The sequence below is a fragment of the Tenrec ecaudatus genome, chromosome X (assembly GCF_050624435.1).
Source record: "Tenrec ecaudatus isolate mTenEca1 chromosome X, mTenEca1.hap1, whole genome shotgun sequence".
NCBI lineage: Eukaryota > Metazoa > Chordata > Mammalia > Afrosoricida > Tenrecidae > Tenrec > Tenrec ecaudatus.
Window position 1 is genome coordinate 114,574,007 of NC_134548.1, and position 19,169 is coordinate 114,593,175.

Sequence of the window (19,169 nt, forward strand, 5' to 3'; positions counted from 1 at the left end):
CGTTAGTTGTGGAAGCATCCGTTAACCTTCCATAGACCTTTTGGCTGATAGCTTGCTTTCTGACAGTAGAGAAGCTTTTAGTATTGGAATTTTAAAAGATAAAGTCACTGAAATTGTCATTCTGCTATGCCCTGGAAAATGTTACTATGTCACAGTCTGTCACTGTAAGGTAAGCAAAGATAAGAACAAGTGAAATTCTTGATTGAAATTGGTCACCATTAAAACGAGTACAAGAGAAACGAGGATTCCTAAGAATCGTTTTCATGAGGTAATCTATCATTCTATGACAAGCACCATGTGGAATATTTTATGTAATTTTAATGCAATGTGAACATATTCTATTAACTCCTTTTTTACATTAACGATCAAACGAAACACTGGACACTGAGATGCTTCTTTTTTGTACACTACCTTGGTGGTGGTTCCGTCAGATAAGCATTGGGTTGCTGAGTTAGACTGGTAAGAAGGGCAGTTCAAATCCACCAAGCACTAGAGAGAAAGGAGAGGCTGTCTGTTGCTGTAAAGATATACTATGTTTTGGAAACCTTACATAGCATCGCTGTGAGTTGGCAGATTTCAGTGATAGAGCTGGTGGCACAGTAGAGTATGAATGGGGTTATTATCTGCTAAGATGGGCAGTTCGAAACCAGCATCTTCTGGGGAGGGGGAGTAAGATGAGGTTTTTGACTTCCTTAACGATTTATATATACTGAAATACACGGAGGCAGTTCTACTTGGCACTACAGGTTTGCTATGCCTCATCATTAACCTGACGTCCGTGAATTTTGATCAAGACTCAATTTCAGAGTTATTTCACTCCAATGTCTATACTCTGGTCGGCAAGACCAAAGACAATCATGGATCATTGATTCTTGTAAAAAATGACCTGTGCCCCTGTCAGTTGAGTGAGTACAGACTCAGGAGAGGCCATGAAAGAGCGCTTGAAGAATACACAGCTTTCTTGATACAGAAAGAATCAAAGGATATAGATCCTGAAGAGATCAAAGGACTTGTTCAATATTTGTACAAATGCTATTTTTTGTCAGTTCCATGATTAGTTGGCAACCAAGTCTCCAACTCCCTTCCTGGTTCCTTGACTCCTAACTCTTGCCAAGAGCAGAGTGCTGAGCAGAATCAGATCTCAAGTGTGTTAGGCATGAGAATCGAAGTCAATAAGGGTCAGGCACAGTGAAAGCCCACACTCCACTTGCCGAGTCCTCCCCGGGAACCCCCAGAAGCTCCTCGGACCATTGCCCAGGGTTATGAATAGCCGCATTATCAGACAGAGAGCACTGGGTAGTGAGCGATGCTGCTGTAATTAGGTTAAAATTAAACAACCTATCAGTTGTTTTCCTTTGGACTCACATTAAGCTTGTTCAAAATTTTATTATTTTCTGCTTGCTTTTAGATCGGCTTTTTCTTTTACCTTATTATTGTCCTTGGGTTTGTTTGTTTTATTACTATGCTTTTTTTTTTTACCTAGATCCAGGATAGGCAAAAGTATAGAGAAGGTAACTGGATTAATAGTTTTTTTGGGTTATGGCAGAGGTGGATGGGAGGAAAAGGAGCTAAAAATTAGTTTAAAATGAAAATACTTTAAAATGTATTGTGGTGCTGCTTGCACAACTCTTTTTACTATGTTTAAACCATTGTATCTTTTTTAGAAATCATTTTATTGGGGGTTGATACAACTCTAATCACAATCCATACATATATTCATTGTATGTCAAGCACATTTGTACATTTGTTGCCCTGATCATTCTCAAAACATTTGATTTCTACTTAAGCTCCTGGTAGCAGCTCCTCATTTTCCCCTCCCTCCCTGCTCCCCCACCCCTTCCTCATGAACCCTTGATAATTTATAAATTATTGTTATTTTGTCATATCTTACACTGTCTGATGTCTCTCTTCACCCACATCCCTATTGTCCATCCACCAAGGAGAAGGTTATATATCGATCCTTATAATCTGTTCCCCCTTTCTACCCCACCTTCCCTCCACCCTCCAGTATCGCCACTCTCACAACTGGTTGTGAAGAGATCATCTGTCCTGGATTCTCTGTGTTTCTGGTTCCTATCTGTATCAGTGTACATCCTCTTGTCTAGCCGGATTTGTAAGGAAGAATTGGGATCATGATGGTGGGGAGGATGCATTTAAGAACTAAAAGAAAGTTGTATGTTTCATCGTTGGAACACTGCACCCTAACTGGCTCATCTCCTCCCCGCGACCCTTCTGTAAAGGGATGTCCAGTTACCTACAGATGGACTTTGGGTCCTCAATCTGCACTCCCCCTCATTTACAGTGATATGAGTTTTTGTTCTTTGACGCCTGATACCTGATCCCTTGACACCTTGTGATCACACAGGCTGATGTGCTTCTTCCATGTGGGATTTGTTGCTTCTGAGCTAGATGGATGCTTGTTTACCTTCAAGCCTTTAAGACCCCAGATGCTATAATATTTTGATAACTGGGCACCATCAGCTTTCTTCACCACATTTGCTTATGCACCCATTTGTCTTCAGTGATCATATTGGGAAGGTGTGCATGATGGAATGCCAATTTGATAGAACAAAGTGTTCTTGCATTGAGGGAGTACTTGAATAGGGGCCCAACCTTTGAATCTTATGGTGCGTGAATTATATGTCAATAAAATTGTCAAAATTAATTCTCAAAAAAATAATGATTAAAATTCACTAATTAACAAGGAATACTAGTGCCCTAGTGGTTATGTTAACTGTGAGATCAGTAGTTCAGAACTACACACTGCTCCGCAGGAAGAAGATTAGACATTCTATTACCATGAAGAGTTACAGTCTCAGAAACCCACAAGGGCATATCCATCCTGCTCTGTAGGGTCACTATGAGTCAGAATCAACTCAATGGCTGGGAGTTCATTGAGAATTAATGCATAACTTTCAGTACATTTTTCTCTTATCTTTAAGTGTAAGAAAATACCATTGACTATAAAATTAAATGCGTTATCATTCTAACAGGACAGACCATCCAGGACAGAGTATAACTGCTCTTGTGGGCTACCGTGACTATGTTTAAAACAGAGTAGAAAGATTTATCTGAGACTGGCTAGTGGTGCCTAACTGCTGATCCTGGTTATCATCCCATTCTGTAATCCAGTACACCATCAGGACTCCTTAATGCACTGGAGAAACTCAGAATTAAATTTTGATGAATGTGGAATCAAATATTTAGAATAAATCACTCTAAGATTTTTTCTTTCATTTGAGGTAAGATTAAAAGGCATGTAGTCATTGCCTGTTTGAATATTCTCTATATAATGGTAATAGAAATGTTTGTTCTTTGGAACATAGTTTTTAATCAACTAGAAATAAAGCAGCCTTAGCAAATCTTAGTATCCTACAAACAATGATAAAATTGAACATATGGCTAATTTTTATTTGATAAAGTTAAATAAAATATTATGAATATGATACACAAGGGTCATGAATTTTGTTGGTTTCTTGTGCTCACCAGCCCGTTTTGATTTTAATATTCAGAAAAATCGGGATAAACAGGAGAAGTAACATAAGCATGCCCCATCCATTTAAAGTTCTCATCCTGAAGCACTGACCCATTGATTATCTTTGGAACTTTTGGGGCCCTAGATTTCTTTTTAAAAAAATAGTTTTATTGGGGGGGGGGCTCATACAACTCTTATCACAGGCCCTAGATTTCTTAGTTCAATAAAAAAAACACTACTCAAAGAGTCAGTAAATTAGAAATGTGTATTATGTGCATTGAGTTTCAAATCATGATAGAATACTTTTCATTCATGCTTTCACATCTTAGAAGATAGTGAAGAAGAGGAAGACTCTCAAAGACATGAGTTGACCCAGTGGTAGTAACAATGGGCTCAAGCAAAGCAAGCATTGTGAGGGTGGCATGGGGCTGGGCAATGCTCCTTTCTGTTGTACACAGAGCGATTGTAACATCCTTCCTGCTTACAGTGATGTCGAGCTGCATACCAGTTCTGTTTATACTTAGGGATCATTCATAACCTACTTCACGGAATAACACAGTGCCTCATTATAATAAGTATGCTTGTAAAGAAAAATTGAGACATGTGTAGATACATTTATTATGCTCATGTATTTTTCAGGAATGTAGACTGATTACTTCTTGCTAAGAAACTCACTACTGAATAATAAGAAATGGAATAGAGAAATGTCAGTGGTAGCAACCTTTGATGTTAATAAGGGGACATTCAATCATGTGAAACCAGATGCATCACTGGAAATACAGTTTTAAGAAAACACATTGGCTAGCAACATAATATCTCTTCTCTGACTCCATGCAAATAATAGGTAAACCCCTTTTTAAAATGAGCATCTTTATTCACAAGTGTTAGATATAGACTTTGAAAGTTCATAGGGCGAGGAAAGAAAGAGGAATGGAGGTGGGGAACACAGGGAAGATGTGGCCATCCATTGTACAGGTTGCAAAGGAAGAATTGTATCAGAATACATATGAATTGTTGGCTGTAAAACTGAGCTGCTCAGTAAGCTTTAGTCTCATTCACAATCATTTTTTTTACGTATGCCAATGTGTGATCGCCACTGACAGCAACATGAATGACATAAGTGATTTACTTTCACTTTAGTTGCCTACGAAGAACACTTGACAAGTACCTAAATATTAGCACCTGTAAAATCCAACTGCCTTAAAATGCTAATTCTAATTATGACTCATAGAGACCCTATAACTTACTGCCATCAAGTCAATTTTGACAAATGACTATCCTAAAGTACAGGGTAGAACTGACCTGTGATTTTCTGAGATTGTAAATCTTATTAAGTAGAATAACCTCAGGTTTCTGTTCAGAGTGAATACTGTCTTCAAACTCTTGACCTTGTGATTAACAGCCCAATGAATAACCCACTACTCCCCCAGAGTTTCAGAGAGACTCTAGGATAGAGTAAAACTGCATCATAGGGGTCCCCAAACTGATATTTACAGGAGGAAAACTACCACACATTTCTCCTGCCGAACCGCTGGTGGGTTGGACCCAATTTGGTGGTGAACATCCCCAAATACATATCCACTGTACAACTGGGCCTCGGTAATATACCAAAAATGAAAACAAAACAAAATAAAAACATTTGATGAGGAGAGGGAAAAAAGGAAGACAATTATTCACAGCAATAATTTACTGTTCAATAGACCTTCATTGAGGGACTTATATGAATTATACACAGGCTCCCTGTGGATCTGGGGAATAAAATGCCTTGTAGCAGACACCTTACAGCAAGTCGCTAGAAACATTCCATATAGTTAGAGACAGTGAGTGCTCATGGCTGAGGTGAGCAAGCGCATGAGAGAGTTGAACTTCGCTCAGAGGCGCAGAGAAGGCTTTGAAAAGAAGTAGCAGCGTGTTTGCAGCCTTGTTGCAGGCCAGACTGTTGCTGTGGAGGGTGTGCAGGGCAGCCCTCTTTCCCCTGGAGGCTGCTCTTTGGGGTATTCAAAAAAGGGAAGTCTCCACAGTTTTGGTGCTGTTGTGTCTAAAGGAGTCACTTATAAGGAAGTTAAAAACCTGCTGAGTTCCAAAAACATTATGTTAATTGATGTGAGAGAAACACGAGGAAGGCCATCCGTATCTAACCATCTAAAATGTTCTTGCCAGAGTAAAATGCAAGAAGGCTTTGGACCTAGCAGTATCTTTGGGCTTTACCAGTGCTCTATACAATGCTGGAGGATAGACAGAATGGGCCACCTATGTGTTTTCAGAGAACAAACAAGGACGTTGAAATATGAAATATACATCGGCTCTTTCCTTTTGTATATGCAGCCTAAATTGTGGAATGAGCAGCAGAAGAAAAATCTAATCCAGGCACCAAAAGAAGAAGTGAGAGTTGAGTGGAACCTGAAGAACCCGTTATGCCATATTTCCTACAAAACAAATGCATCTCAGTCTCAAGTCTAGCAGATCCAACACACTTTATGCTGCTAGTGTGTGATGGCTACAATGAAAAAGTCAAGGCTATAAACCAAAGTAATAATAATAAATCAATGCCAAGGTTTTTGAAAAACAAAAGAAAATAGAATAAAAAGTTTAAACTACCCTCCAGTCATGTCTATTGTTGAACCATTTTAAGAACACACAGAATGTCTCTCCCTCTCCGAATTGTAATAGTAAATAGACACTTTTCTGAGAGCCATTCATTTTGGGCGATTCACATTTTAGAGCTGCCATCTAGTGACAAGTACCAGAACTACCACAAATGGTCAGTTATGTTGGCCAGCACTACCGCGATTTTCAGAGTATTACATGCTACTTACTATGTAAAGGATGCTATGCGAGTCTGATTTACAGCCTTGAATCTCTTTCTGCACATCAGAAGTAATCCTATGTGATCCCGGGAAAGGCACTAACATAAATAGCAGCCTTGGATAAGTTTCTATTAGAAACAAGCACTCACTTCACATGCTCTCACATCCCAGTTCTAATAGGTTTCTAAAAAGGGAGGGAAACATGACTGTATTCCCCAATAGGCTCTGACTTAAATGCATTATATCAACTTAAAGCTTTTCTTTCTTAGGAAATCGAAGAGAGTTATACGTTGGGTTGCTGACTGCAAGGCCAGTAGTTGGAACCCCACCAGCATCTTTTAGGGAGGAAAATGAGACTTTCTAATCCTGTAAAGAGTTACAGTCTCAGAAACCCACAGGGTGTTTTCTACCCTGTCATTTATTTCAGTGGTAATTCACAAAGACACACACACACACATAAAACCATGGAGTCAATGCCAACTCATAGTGACGCTGTAGGACAGGGTAGAACTACTTCTGTAGGTTTACAAGACTGTAACCCTTTACAGGAGTAGAAAGCACCATCTTCCTCCCTCACCCCCATTCCCACGGAATGACTAGTGGTTTCAAACAGCTGACTTTACAGTTGGCAACTCTATTAGTAAGTGATATGCCACCAGGGCTCCATAGTAGTCATTGGCATCGCGATCACTGGTATAGGGATCACTGGTATAGTGTTATCCCTGGAATAGTGATCACTGACATCGCGATCACTGGTATAATGATCACTGGCATCGTGATCACTGGTATAGTGTGATCACTGGCATAGTGGTCATCATTGGCATAGTGATTACCGGTATTGTGATCATTGGTATAGTGGTAAGGATGGAGAGGATCCCTTGAAAAGGCTTGTTGTCTGCTTTAAGAGTAGGGGTGTTAGCAGTCAGAATCGACCCACTGGCAGTGAGTTTCGGTTTTGGTTTGGTATTTTACAGAGATGAGAAATGCTGTTGGGTAAACATTTTATTTCATGTGTGTGTAAAGGAGGGTGCCATGCAATGTATTCAATGCTGTGCTTATCAGTGAAATGTTTTTGGCAGGTTCTGAAATGCTGTTGGTGATAATAGTTTAGTGTGCTAGGCAAAAGCAGCGCATTTCATAATAGTTATCCTTTCAGAGCAGGGCATTTTATCTGGCCTATAGACAGAAAAGAAAATCCGAGAGATTTGTAGCCTGAACAGGGTTGCTGTCATTGGTGGCTCGGAAGATGGTGAGGGCCCAATGAGAAGGAATGTCATTTGCCTGGAGGAGCAGAGAGCAGTCCCAGGCAAGTCGCGAACAAAGTAATAGAAATGTCAGTCCTACAATCCCAAGGAACTGGATTCTGTCAGCAACCAGAATTAACACAAGAGCTGATTCTTCACCAAAGTCTCTAGAGATGAGCTGGCATTGCTACCTTGACTTTAGCCTTGTGAACCTTTAAACGGGGAACAAAGAAGAAGTTCACCTAGACTTCTGATCTACAGGGTCTCCAAATAAAAATCAACTGCTATCAGATCTTGAGAAGGACATTTCTGAATAGGCTGTAATTGTTATTGAAATATTGGGGCAATTAAAATCTGAAACGTGAGGAAAGGCAAAGATATGCTGGCTTCCAAGGAGAAGGCCATGAACTTTAATAGCCCCTGGGCTTATAATGTTTCCAAGGATGAAGCAGAATGATGAAGCATTTACATCTTTTGCCTGCAGCGTTGCCTCGTAGAAGACTATTAATCAGCAACTACTATGAACAAGATATTCTTATCTTCACTTTAGGGTTTATACGATTATAAAATGAATGCTGGCACCACAAAAAATAAACGATTGAAAGAAATAGAAACAAGAGTTTTAAATCTTTATTATGTTCTCAAACCAGACTCACTGCCATGGAGTGGATGCCAACTCATTTTGACTCTAGAGGGTAGGCTAGAAGTGTTCTTGTGACTTTCTGAGTCAATACTTCTTTGGGGAGTAGAAAGCCTTGTCTTTCTTCCTCCGAGTGGCTTATGGGTTAAAACTGCTCACCTTAGGGATTGCAGCTACATCACCAGGCCTCATCTTTGCTATTTAGCAGCTACCAAATCACCACTGTACTCACAGCAACGCTGAGCAATGGAAAGAAACTCCTTCTGGCCTAGTGATAGCCCCATGAACATGTGCTCATCAACAGTACCATCTTGGCTGATTTGGGGATATAAAAATGAACACTGAGACTTTCCTGGTTTATCATAGTTGCGAAGCTCTATGGAAACTTTTTCAACATTCTGGCCGCACGCAAGCCTCCATTGATAGAAAGAGGGGGTGGTGGCTGAGCATAGGGTGAATTAGTCAGGAATAGAACCAAGGTCTCTATCATAGAAGATGAGAATTCGACCACTGATGTACCAAAGCCTACATTGTCCATCTCTAAGACCGTGAGCTGTGTGGGCCATAATAAACTGTCTTCCTTTGTTCTCTTCGCCCAACTATCTCTTGATTCTTGAAGAACTTGTACATGAATCAAGAGATAGTTTGGTGAAGAGAACAAAGGAAACCTACGTGATTTAAAATCAGGAAAGGTATCTGACAGGGTTGTATCCTCTCACCATACTTTTTCAATCTGTATACTGGGCAAATCATCAGAGAAGCTGGAGTATATGAAGAAGAATGTAGCACCAAGATTGGAAGAAGACTTATTAACAACCTGCGATACGGAAATGACACAATCTTGCTTGCTGCAAGTGAGGAGGAGTCGATGCACTTGCCGGTGAGGATCAAGGAGTGCAGGCTTCAGTATGTATTGCCACTAATGTCCAGAAGGCTAAAATCCTCACAACTGGACAAACAGGTAACCATGATAAATTGAGAAAAGTTGACATTGTCAAGAATTTCATTTTTCATGTACCCACAATTAATGCTCGTGATAGCAGTAGTCTAGAAATCAAATGACACAGTGCACTGGGTAAATTTGCTGCACACAGAACTCTGTACAGTGTCGAAAAGCAAGGATATTCATTTGAGGAATCAGGTGCACCTCACCCCAGTCATGGTATTTTACATTGCATCATATGTATGTGAAAGTTGGACACTGAATAAATATGACTGAAGAAGAATCAATGCATTTGAATTATGGGGCTGGAGAAGAATATTGAAAATACCATGGACCACTGCAAAGGACAAACCACTGCTCCGTGTTGTAAGACGGATGGTCAGAGTGTTCCTGACAGGCATAGATGGCAAAACTTCGTCTTACATACTTTGGACATATTATGAGGAGAGACCAGTCCCTGGAGAAGGACATCTTGCTTGCTAAAGTGTTTGGGCAGCGAAAAAGAGGAAGACCCTCAATGAGATGGCTTGAGACCGCGACTATAAGATGGGCTCAGCCATAGGAGCAATTGCCAGGGTGGCACAGACCTGCAGTGTGCCGTTCTGTTGTTTGTGGAGTTGACATGCATCAGAACCAACTCCATGGCACAAACCAGCAACAAAAAATAAGGTCAAACCCATTAAAATAAAACCAACTTAATTTGATATTGGGTTAAATAATAAAGAGCAAATATCTGTACTCTTATCACTTTCATTCCACTTTTCTTCTGTAACTTCTATTACTGTCTATTTTTGTGGATTTTTGTGAATATGCATAAAAATGGTTTCCAGGATTTCTAATCGGATTTTACACACCCCAAAGGAAAATGTTACTTAATTTAATGGATCAAAGTAGCATATGTAAGTGTATCCTCTAAACAGATACTTACTTAGTGCCCAATAACATTGAGGAATCAACTGAAGAGGTGCTTTTGGGTTGATAGATATAGCACCTATAAGGGTTGTTATGAGGAATTGATCAGATGGCAGTGGTTTGGGTTTATTGATTACATTGATTCTCTTTGCAAGTAGGAAAGAAGAGCCTAGAAGTCGTGTAAAAAATTGGTGCAATTTTACTTTATGCTATTTACTGTTATCCTTGATTTATGGTCTTGCTGAAGGCTGAGAAAAAGATTAATGCCAACATAATCCTGTTCAATACACCTCATTATATATCCTTGAAGAAGTGATTCATATATTAAAAGCGTTCTGCTTAAACAAAACCTTTTCGCTAGTGATATTCATGTATTTCTTATTGTGAATATATGATTCCTGCTGTTAATAAAAAGAGGAAATTTTGCTAAATCAAATTTTAAGATATAATTAAATAAGGATTATAGCATTAAGCTTCACTGAAACTCATTACTGTTATTATTTTGGTGCATTTACATGACATTACATATTTGAAATGTACCAGACAAACAACCTCTGATGCACACCCCTAGTGAGTTTGGGAAATCAGGGTGTGCACATAACTCTATAGTTCAATTAGGCAAATGAAAAGTTCACAAAACCTCATAGGAATTATTTGCTTACTGTAGCTAGCATTTACACAGCACTGCAGCATTAACAACAGCATTGGAAAAGATTAAAATACATATTTATAATTCTTTTCTTTCAAAGTTCATAACTTTTCAAAATGTCTCAGTAAATAAAGATCTTAGTGCTAGAAATAATATAATTAAAATGATATATAAAGTCATGTTGATTTATATATTAAAGTAAATTTTGTGAAGGTTAAAGGAAGACAAACAGGACAAGGATGAAGTTTGAGACAGAGAGCTGATCATTTAAGAAAAACCATAATTCAGAATTGGAAAGTCAAAGAACTTTCTATTTCTTCTCTCTTGTCCCTATTCTGTGTATAGCCAAACAAAAAGTGATTCATGCAACATTAAAAGGACTCCTTCAGGAGAATAGAAAACTACCAAACTCTCTGCCATCAAGTTGATTCTGAAACATTATGCCCCTCTAGCGACCTTCATAATACTCAATGGACTAAAAATCTTACTTTACCACAAACTACGTGCAGTCTGGCAAGTGCTTGGATTTGCCCAATATATACAATGTGGATATCTGCCCCACTCAAACATGAAGAGCTGCGACAATACTCCCATGAGCTATTTCCAATTTTACAAAGTTACTTCTTAATTCTGGATAAAATAATTATTGAATTAATTTCATAAAAGAGACAAATTAGTTACAAAAATATCTATACCAAAAAGTTCACTACATCCCAGATACTGATACATTTCTTGGGATTAATAAATAAATATAAAAGAGAGTCCCACCTCAGAAATGGTCCACAATCAGGCATCACAAAGCCATAGCATTACCCGATCGGAATTATTTTTTCCAAAAATTAAAAGCTGTTTAAGGGTGTCCTTAATAATCATAGTGCTCAGAAGATAATGCTGAAACTATTGGAGAAAAAGGAGCCAAGGGTAGGACTGCCGCCTGCCTATAAGATAGTCTGAGTTCAAACTATGTTGATCATCACCACGAAGCAAATGCGAACGGGGCAGGGAAAATAAAGAAATGGGGAAAAATAGGCAGTTATGCAGCAAAATCAAGCCTAGACAAGAAAGGAATTTTCCCCACACTCTTAAGACCTTTGGAGATTTCATGGCCTAGAAATTTAGAATGCTGAATTTCTGCACTTTGACACATTTCTTTTGTGATAAGTCATCCAGTTTTCAGAATTTTGTTTCAGAGGCTTCAGGAAACATGTGCACTGACAGAAAAATAGCTCCTAGAATTTAGTGCTGACATCGGGGCTCCTGTGGAAGGTGTGTTTCAAATACACTGCAAAGCAAACACATGTTTTCTAGCTGAACCAATATTCCAGTAATTCTTGGTTGGAAAAGCATGAGGGATCAATACTGTTATGTAAGGGGACATTCCTTAAGTATTTTCTGGAGGAAATTCCAGGCACACTTTTAATCAAGATCCAGTTGAATACCTAGCATCTATTTGATCTCTGGTAATATTAATTATGTAGAAACTCTAAAATGTTCTTTCCTGTATCAGAAGCCCACTGAGAAGAGACGATCACTAGCGCAGGGGCCATTTAAAAAATACTTTAAAGATTTTTGTAAATGATGAGTTAATACTACAATCTGAAAATGTATCTTACATACGTGTATGTACTGATGTACATGAATAATTGAAATAGATTTTCTTGTTCAGTGTATAATACACAAAAGGTTTTAAAAATTTCACAGGCAAATGGAATAAAAAAATAATGGAATTTTTTTAAAGCTCCCTGGTATATACATTCAGGGTATGTGGAAGACAATTCTTATAAGTAAAAATAAATTTTTTAAGGTAGCATCCCCAATCCAAATAATTCAGATTTTTATCATTGATAAAGATGGCAAAGGAGATACATTGAGATTAATCAAAACTGACAGAAAAAGAAAGCTATGTTCACTGAGAAAATGTAAAAAGTAAAACAGTACATATAAAATTAATCACCTTGTTGTTCATATTTCTCCTCATCTGTGTCTTTCACATAAATTTTATTTTGTTGCCTGTGACCATAAACGTGATTAATTTGGGAGATAGCTTAAAAGAAAGGAAAAGAAATGAAAAATGACTGGGCTAAAGTAATTATTTGAGACAAAATGGTATTCATTTGAGAATCAATATGTCTGTGATTTGTTTGCATGTATTTTCTTAGACATTTCTACAGTAAAACTGTCTAGTGCATATTCAGTTATAAAATAAATGAAAAGAGCTAGGAATACATAGAATCCTTCGATTTTTAACCAAAAAGTTCCAAAATAATTGTTGCTGAGTCAACTCTGACTCATAGCAACCCAGAGGACAGAGTTGAGCTAACCCTTTGGGTTTCTGAGGCTGCAAATTTTTACCTAAGTTTACAGCCCTATTTTTTCCCTTGACTGGCTCGTGGAGCTGAACTGGGGACCTTGTACTTAGCAGCTCAACTCATAATCTATTATGCCACCAGGGTTCCTCTGGTTTTACAAAGCACCCACTAAAGCAAGCAAACCCACTGCTGGCAAGTGGATCCTGACTCATAGCAACCCTAAAGCCTCACTGGCTGACCAAGGTTGTAATCTTTATGGAAGCAGGCTGTCACATTTCTGTCCCACAGAATGACTCTTAACCATAGGACCCCCAGAGGTCCTTTTATAAAGTCCAAATAGAGGGTATTTATTCTGGCCATTCACAATGTTAAAATTAAATGAAAAATTTGTATAGAATATCTCATGCTCACCATTATTAATAAATAGAAGCCAAAATGGAATAAAATTATTCTTCAGTGTTTAAAAGTGAAGGAAAATAAATAATTTTATCTTAGATTCCTTTAGTTTTGCAACATGATCTTGCCAAGGCCAAAGTTATTGGACAATTACAAGAGATGAGACAGAAAGATATAAAAGAAATTACTTGTTAATCTTTTAAACTTTCAGAAAATCATGTAGTGAATTTGATAACTGATTATAAACATGCTATGGGATGGAATAGCATTTTTAAAATATTTTCCTTGATTATACCATTATGTGCCTAGTTTTCAAAGACCAAAAAAAATATGTCTAAGCTTCAGCTGTCAGACATTGCAAATTGCATAAAAGAGCAATACCTTCTCATTATGGTCCTTTTTCTCCTTTTTAGTTTCAATTGTAATGACTTCTCACTCTACCATTTTATTTAATGATACAAAATCATAGAAACCTCTATTATGCTAAACAAAATACATAAAATATGAAGCGACTGCTTCTTGATAAATCCTTAATCTTTGTCTATACACTTGTTTTAAAAAGATAGTTTTATTGGCATATAATTCACATATCATACAATTTGGTTGTTAAACCATATTAAGAATAAATTTTAGAATATTTTCTTCTTTTTGGTACTCATTGTTGACAGCCCCTCTTTTCACCTCGACCTCAGCTGCCATGCCCGTAGGTAATTATTAATCCAGTTACTGTCTCCGTAGATCTACATATCCTGGATTTCATAGACAGAAAACCATACAAGACAAAAAGAAACAAACAGAAATGATATCTATTCATTTAAGTGTTTCATTTGTGTGAAGTAACTCACTGCCATCGAGTCCATGCTGACTCATAGCGACCCCTGTGGGTTTCTGGGCCATAACTATTGACAAGAGTAGAGACTCCGGTCTTTCTCCCACGCAGAGTTGCTGGAAGTTTCAACCTGCCCACCGGGGGGAGGGTGGGGGGGGGTCACAGCATAAGCACTCACAGGCACTGAAAAAGTATTTCCTAGATAAATTTTCTGGGAGCCTATGCTTAAAAAAAAGTTTAGCTATGTATTTTGAGATGATGGAAATTAACTAATAAATAATATTTTATGTGCTAATCCAGTTTTCAAATTTAACTTCAAGGTAACATTGTCGCTAATAGTGTTCTTTGGTCACAACAGTTATTCTTACAATGCCACGAATATTTAGCACTTTAAGAAGCTGTCGTAGCACAGAAAGAAAAGCTTTTCAAAACAATATATGGGACACCTCACACATACAGCAGTTGGTTTAAAAAAGAGAGGCAAACATTTCAAAAGATTGAGCGTCGTATTAACCCTGTAAATAAATTAATCATGAATATTCCCTATGGATATGTTCAAAAGAGCTGGCATTTCTATTAGGTTAACTACAGCCCCCACAAAAAATAAATTATTAAATAGATAGATAAAACCAAACTCACTGCCACTGAGTTGAAGCCAACCCATAGAGACCCTACAGGATAGAGTAGAACTGCCCCTCTGTATTTCTGAGTCTTTTTACTGGCACAGAAAGATCTATCATTCTCCTGTGGAGTAGCTAGTGGTTTCAAACTGCTGCCCTTGTCATTAGCAGCCAAATGAGTAACCACTGCACCAGTCAAACTTCCTAGGTTAACTATAGATCTCACTAATGATTTTATAATAAACAGTAATTACCAGAAATTTTACTATTAAATGAGTGGATAAAAAGAAATATTTCAAAATATTCTAATTTCTTTTTTTCCTGAAGAAGGAGAAACATTTTTGAAAGGTATTGAAGCAGGTGGAAGAGCCTAAGCAGCCAAACGTGTATGGTGCTAGTTTACATGTCTTCACAGTATTTTCTAGGGAGGTCGGGGAGAAAAAGAAAATCAGCATGGGCTGAGTAACAGGCACTGTGGCTGGAATTTCCACGTGCTAATATATTTGATTCTTATGCCCAATCGGTTGACATGGAAAAGGGTAGGCTGCCTGGGGGAGGCCCACAAATAGTTATGTACAAGTCATGGACATCTTTAGTGTCCCAAGGGGGAAGGAAGGGAAGGCTCTCTTTTTGGGGTTTTACCAAGATGTGTTGACCAAAATAATTCCTCACCAGGAAACAGACTTTTCAAAAGGGTGATAGACACAGCAGCTGCCTTCGTTGGAGAGTATGCTGAACGTTGCAATGCTGCTATTTCTATTATCTGAATTACAAAAAAACCCATATGAAGTGTGTTTCCAGAGCTGTCAAATTGATCTCTTATAAATACCGATGTTTCAAAGAGTGAGATGTTATCTCACAAATGCCATAACTGCCAAATTAATTTTGTCTAAAAATAATCTTGCCTCACAACTGAAACCTATTCAATCATATTGCAGTTCCAATGTAACTGATGAGTTAAGACAAGCTCTGTATTAAAACTATAATAAATATTACTTCATAGCATAACCTCTGTTTGGGGATGTGTTTTATAATGAATACTTTTATTTATACATAGAACAAATCGTGTGTTCACTTCCATTTGAGAGAAATGATGCTGTCTTTCCAGTCACATAAATGGTAATTTGGAACACCAGAGGCATGCGACTTTTCCCTTTATTGCGATGGCCCTCATCAGCAAAACTGCACTAACAAGTTCTTTGAGAGTGATTATTAAAAAAATTAAACAACATCCTTACCTATTTCCTACTCTCAAGAAAACGTACTCCCCTTTTTACAGATTGAATCATGTCAACTATATATATGAACTTGGCTGGGTCATGATCTCAGTAGTTGACAGTTATATAATGAGGTAATCACTCCCACAATATGATCTTGTGTAATCAATCCATTGGAAGGGGAATTGGGTAGGGCATTAACATCTTTACTCAAGTCACAGCCCTGATCTGATATAAAGGGAGATTCCCTAGGGTGCTGCCTACACCACCGTTCATCCCATGAGAAATTACAGGAGGGATAAATGAGCAGAAAAAGTGAGACCTGACTAGCAGTAAGAAAGAAGAACTAGGGACTAAGCAATTCCTTTGGACCAGGGGTCACTGGGCTGAAAACCTCCTAGACCCAAGAGAAGGCTAATGCCCACACACATGAACATCTCCCAAGAACAAGGAGCCCAGATATTGAAAGGAGTCAAGGCCCTTCCTCCAGAGCCAACAGAGAATGCCTTTCCCTTTAGCTAGCACCTTGAATTTAGACTCTTACCCTCTTAATCTGTGAACGAATACACTTACGTTTGTTAAAGCCATGCTCTGGTGGCATTTCTGCTATAGTAACACTACATAGCCAACATGCCACTAGTTAAAGAAACTGAGTGCATGATATTCTCAAAACTAAATTAATGTAAATCTACTTCAAATAGTACCAGAATGACACTTTAATGGCCTAAAAGAGATTTTTCTATCAGGACTCTTCTTGGACTCTTCCAGACCTTAGAGAATATACACGGATAATAATTGATCACTGGGTAATATGACAGTTGTCCCCCCCAAATCGCATTCTTAAATTTTTAAATCTCTTTCTCTCCCCCCCCCCACTATCTTTCTTTCACTCTGAAGCATTTGTTCTGAAAGTTACTAAAAGTGCGTTATTTAGATTTATTTAGAAAGTGTTGAATTTTCCCTACTAAGTTGATTCTTATTTTTAAAATTCTCGCTTTCCAGTGCTTGTGCTTCCAATAAGGAAACTTGGGAGCCTCCACTGCCCTCCTTCCAGGCGGCCAGGAAGAGGGAGCGTGCCTACCAAAAGTACCCGACCATCTTCCAAAACAAGAAAGAGGGTCCTCGGGGGAAACCGGCAAGGAGAAGCTCCCCCGTTACTCCAAGAACATTGGCCGGGGCTTCAAGACACCCAAGGAGGCCATTGAGGGCACCTGCACTGACAAGAAACGCCCCCTCCCCGGCAATGTCTCTATCCGAGGGCGGATTCTGTCTGGCGTGGTGACCCAGAAGAAGCTGCAAAGGACCACTGTCATCCGCCAAGACTTCTGCACTACATCCGCCAGTACAACCGCTTTGAGAAGCGTCACAAGAACATGTCCGTGTTCAGGCATGTCCAGATCAGAGACATCGCCACCATGGGCGAGTGCCGGCCCCTGAGCAAGACCGTGCGCTTCAACGTGCTCAAGGTCACCAAGGCTGCAGGCACCAAGAAGTAGTTCCAGACGTTCTGAGCCACCAGCCTCCCAGGGAAATAAAGGTATTTTTGTCCCCCCCCCCCCTTTAAAAAATTCTCAAGACCCAGTGTTTGCATTTGGTTTAGAATACCTGAAGCATTCTAATACAAAGTAAACCTAGCCCAAAACATCAATGGATCACGAGGGTTGGTGTCACCCAATGTTCATGTCTCCTACCACCATCTCCTTCATGAACCAGGTCATACAGAACCCTTTGTAGCATCCATTAGGAAGTCTAACCATAGAACAGTAGGTGTTAACTGTAGCTTACAAATTGCGCAAATTTAATATTTGAGGCCTATAAATACAAACAACGAATTGGTAAAATCTTTCTACAATGAATTAGCAGTACATTATGTATAACCTTAGTCACTGTATGGACGTCCTTAAAGTTTTTCCCTTTCTTTCCTTTAAATATGACTTAATTCTCAAAAAGGTAGAAATATGACTTTTCAAATATTAATTTCCATAATGTGGAAGCTAAAAACATTTCGCAAAATGAGTGTCTATAAAATCATCTTCAGCAAAGAAATCAACAGCAGGTAGGTACTTTTAGAACATGCAGGAGGAACCACATGATTCAAAGAGTCATTTTAATTGGGTAATAAAAACAGCTCATTATAAATAAGAAAATCATGTGAATTAGTATGCAGAATAACACCATTAAGAGGAGTGGTGTGGCATTCGTGGTCGAAAAGGACATTGCAAAATTAATCGTGAAATAAACTGTTCTCTGTGATAGGATTATATCTACCCACCTTCAAAGCAATCCAATCAATACATCTATTATTCAAATGAAGAAGTAAGACCAGAGTGCTCCTTAGAGGCAAAGATTGCAAGACTTCATCACATGTACTTCAGACATGTTGCCAGGAAAGACCAGTCTCTAGACAAGGGCATCATGTTTGATAAAGTGGAAAGCCAGTGAAAAATAGGAAGACCTTTGACAGGATGGATTGACACCCCCGGCTGCAACAAGGGCTGAGGCATAGGAACAGTTGTGAGGCTGGCCCAGGATCTGGCCTTGGTTGGCATTGTTCTGCATAAGGTCACTAGGGGTCAGAACCCCCTCGAAAGCACCTGAAACAACAACGATTGCTCTGGCTGCCTTATTATTATATTGATACATTTAAGCTGGGCTTGTAAAAATATGTTTGGTGTCATCCTCTCTGTCAGTCACCTATAGGTTTGCTCTGATTGTAAGTCTGTGAAAGTCTTGTCTCCAGTATCTTATTTTGCTGTTGTGAATTAATACTGTGACAGAAGACAAACATATACCATGTGTTTTCTATGCTCATTCATTTGAGGGAAAAATCCATTGATTTAGAAGAAAAATTGATGTAAATATCTTGAATCTTCAACTAAGCTGCAATTGTATTAGAGATTCTCTCAACGTTATTTCAACAAGAAGCACCAATGGGCCTATTGACTATTGAGAGGAACCCAAGCACAAATTCAAATTACCCCCTGAGGTCATCCTCACACTAAACAACTGCTTGGCTAATTTAGGAATGTTTGCCACGAGCAGTGTACTCATGAGCACTGTACCATGAGCACTGTACTCATAAATAACTATCTGTGTAAAGCAAGGAGGAGAAACAGAGGGGGATTGAG

The 19,169-nt window shown here is 38.6% G+C and overlaps 1 pseudogene; it reads left to right on the plus strand.

The window, feature by feature from the left end:
- The first annotated feature begins 7,542 nt into the window (after positions 1-7,542).
- On the plus strand, positions 7,543-17,552 carry LOC142433665 (small ribosomal subunit protein uS17-like; annotated as a pseudogene).
- Positions 17,553-19,169: the final 1,617 nt, after the last annotated feature.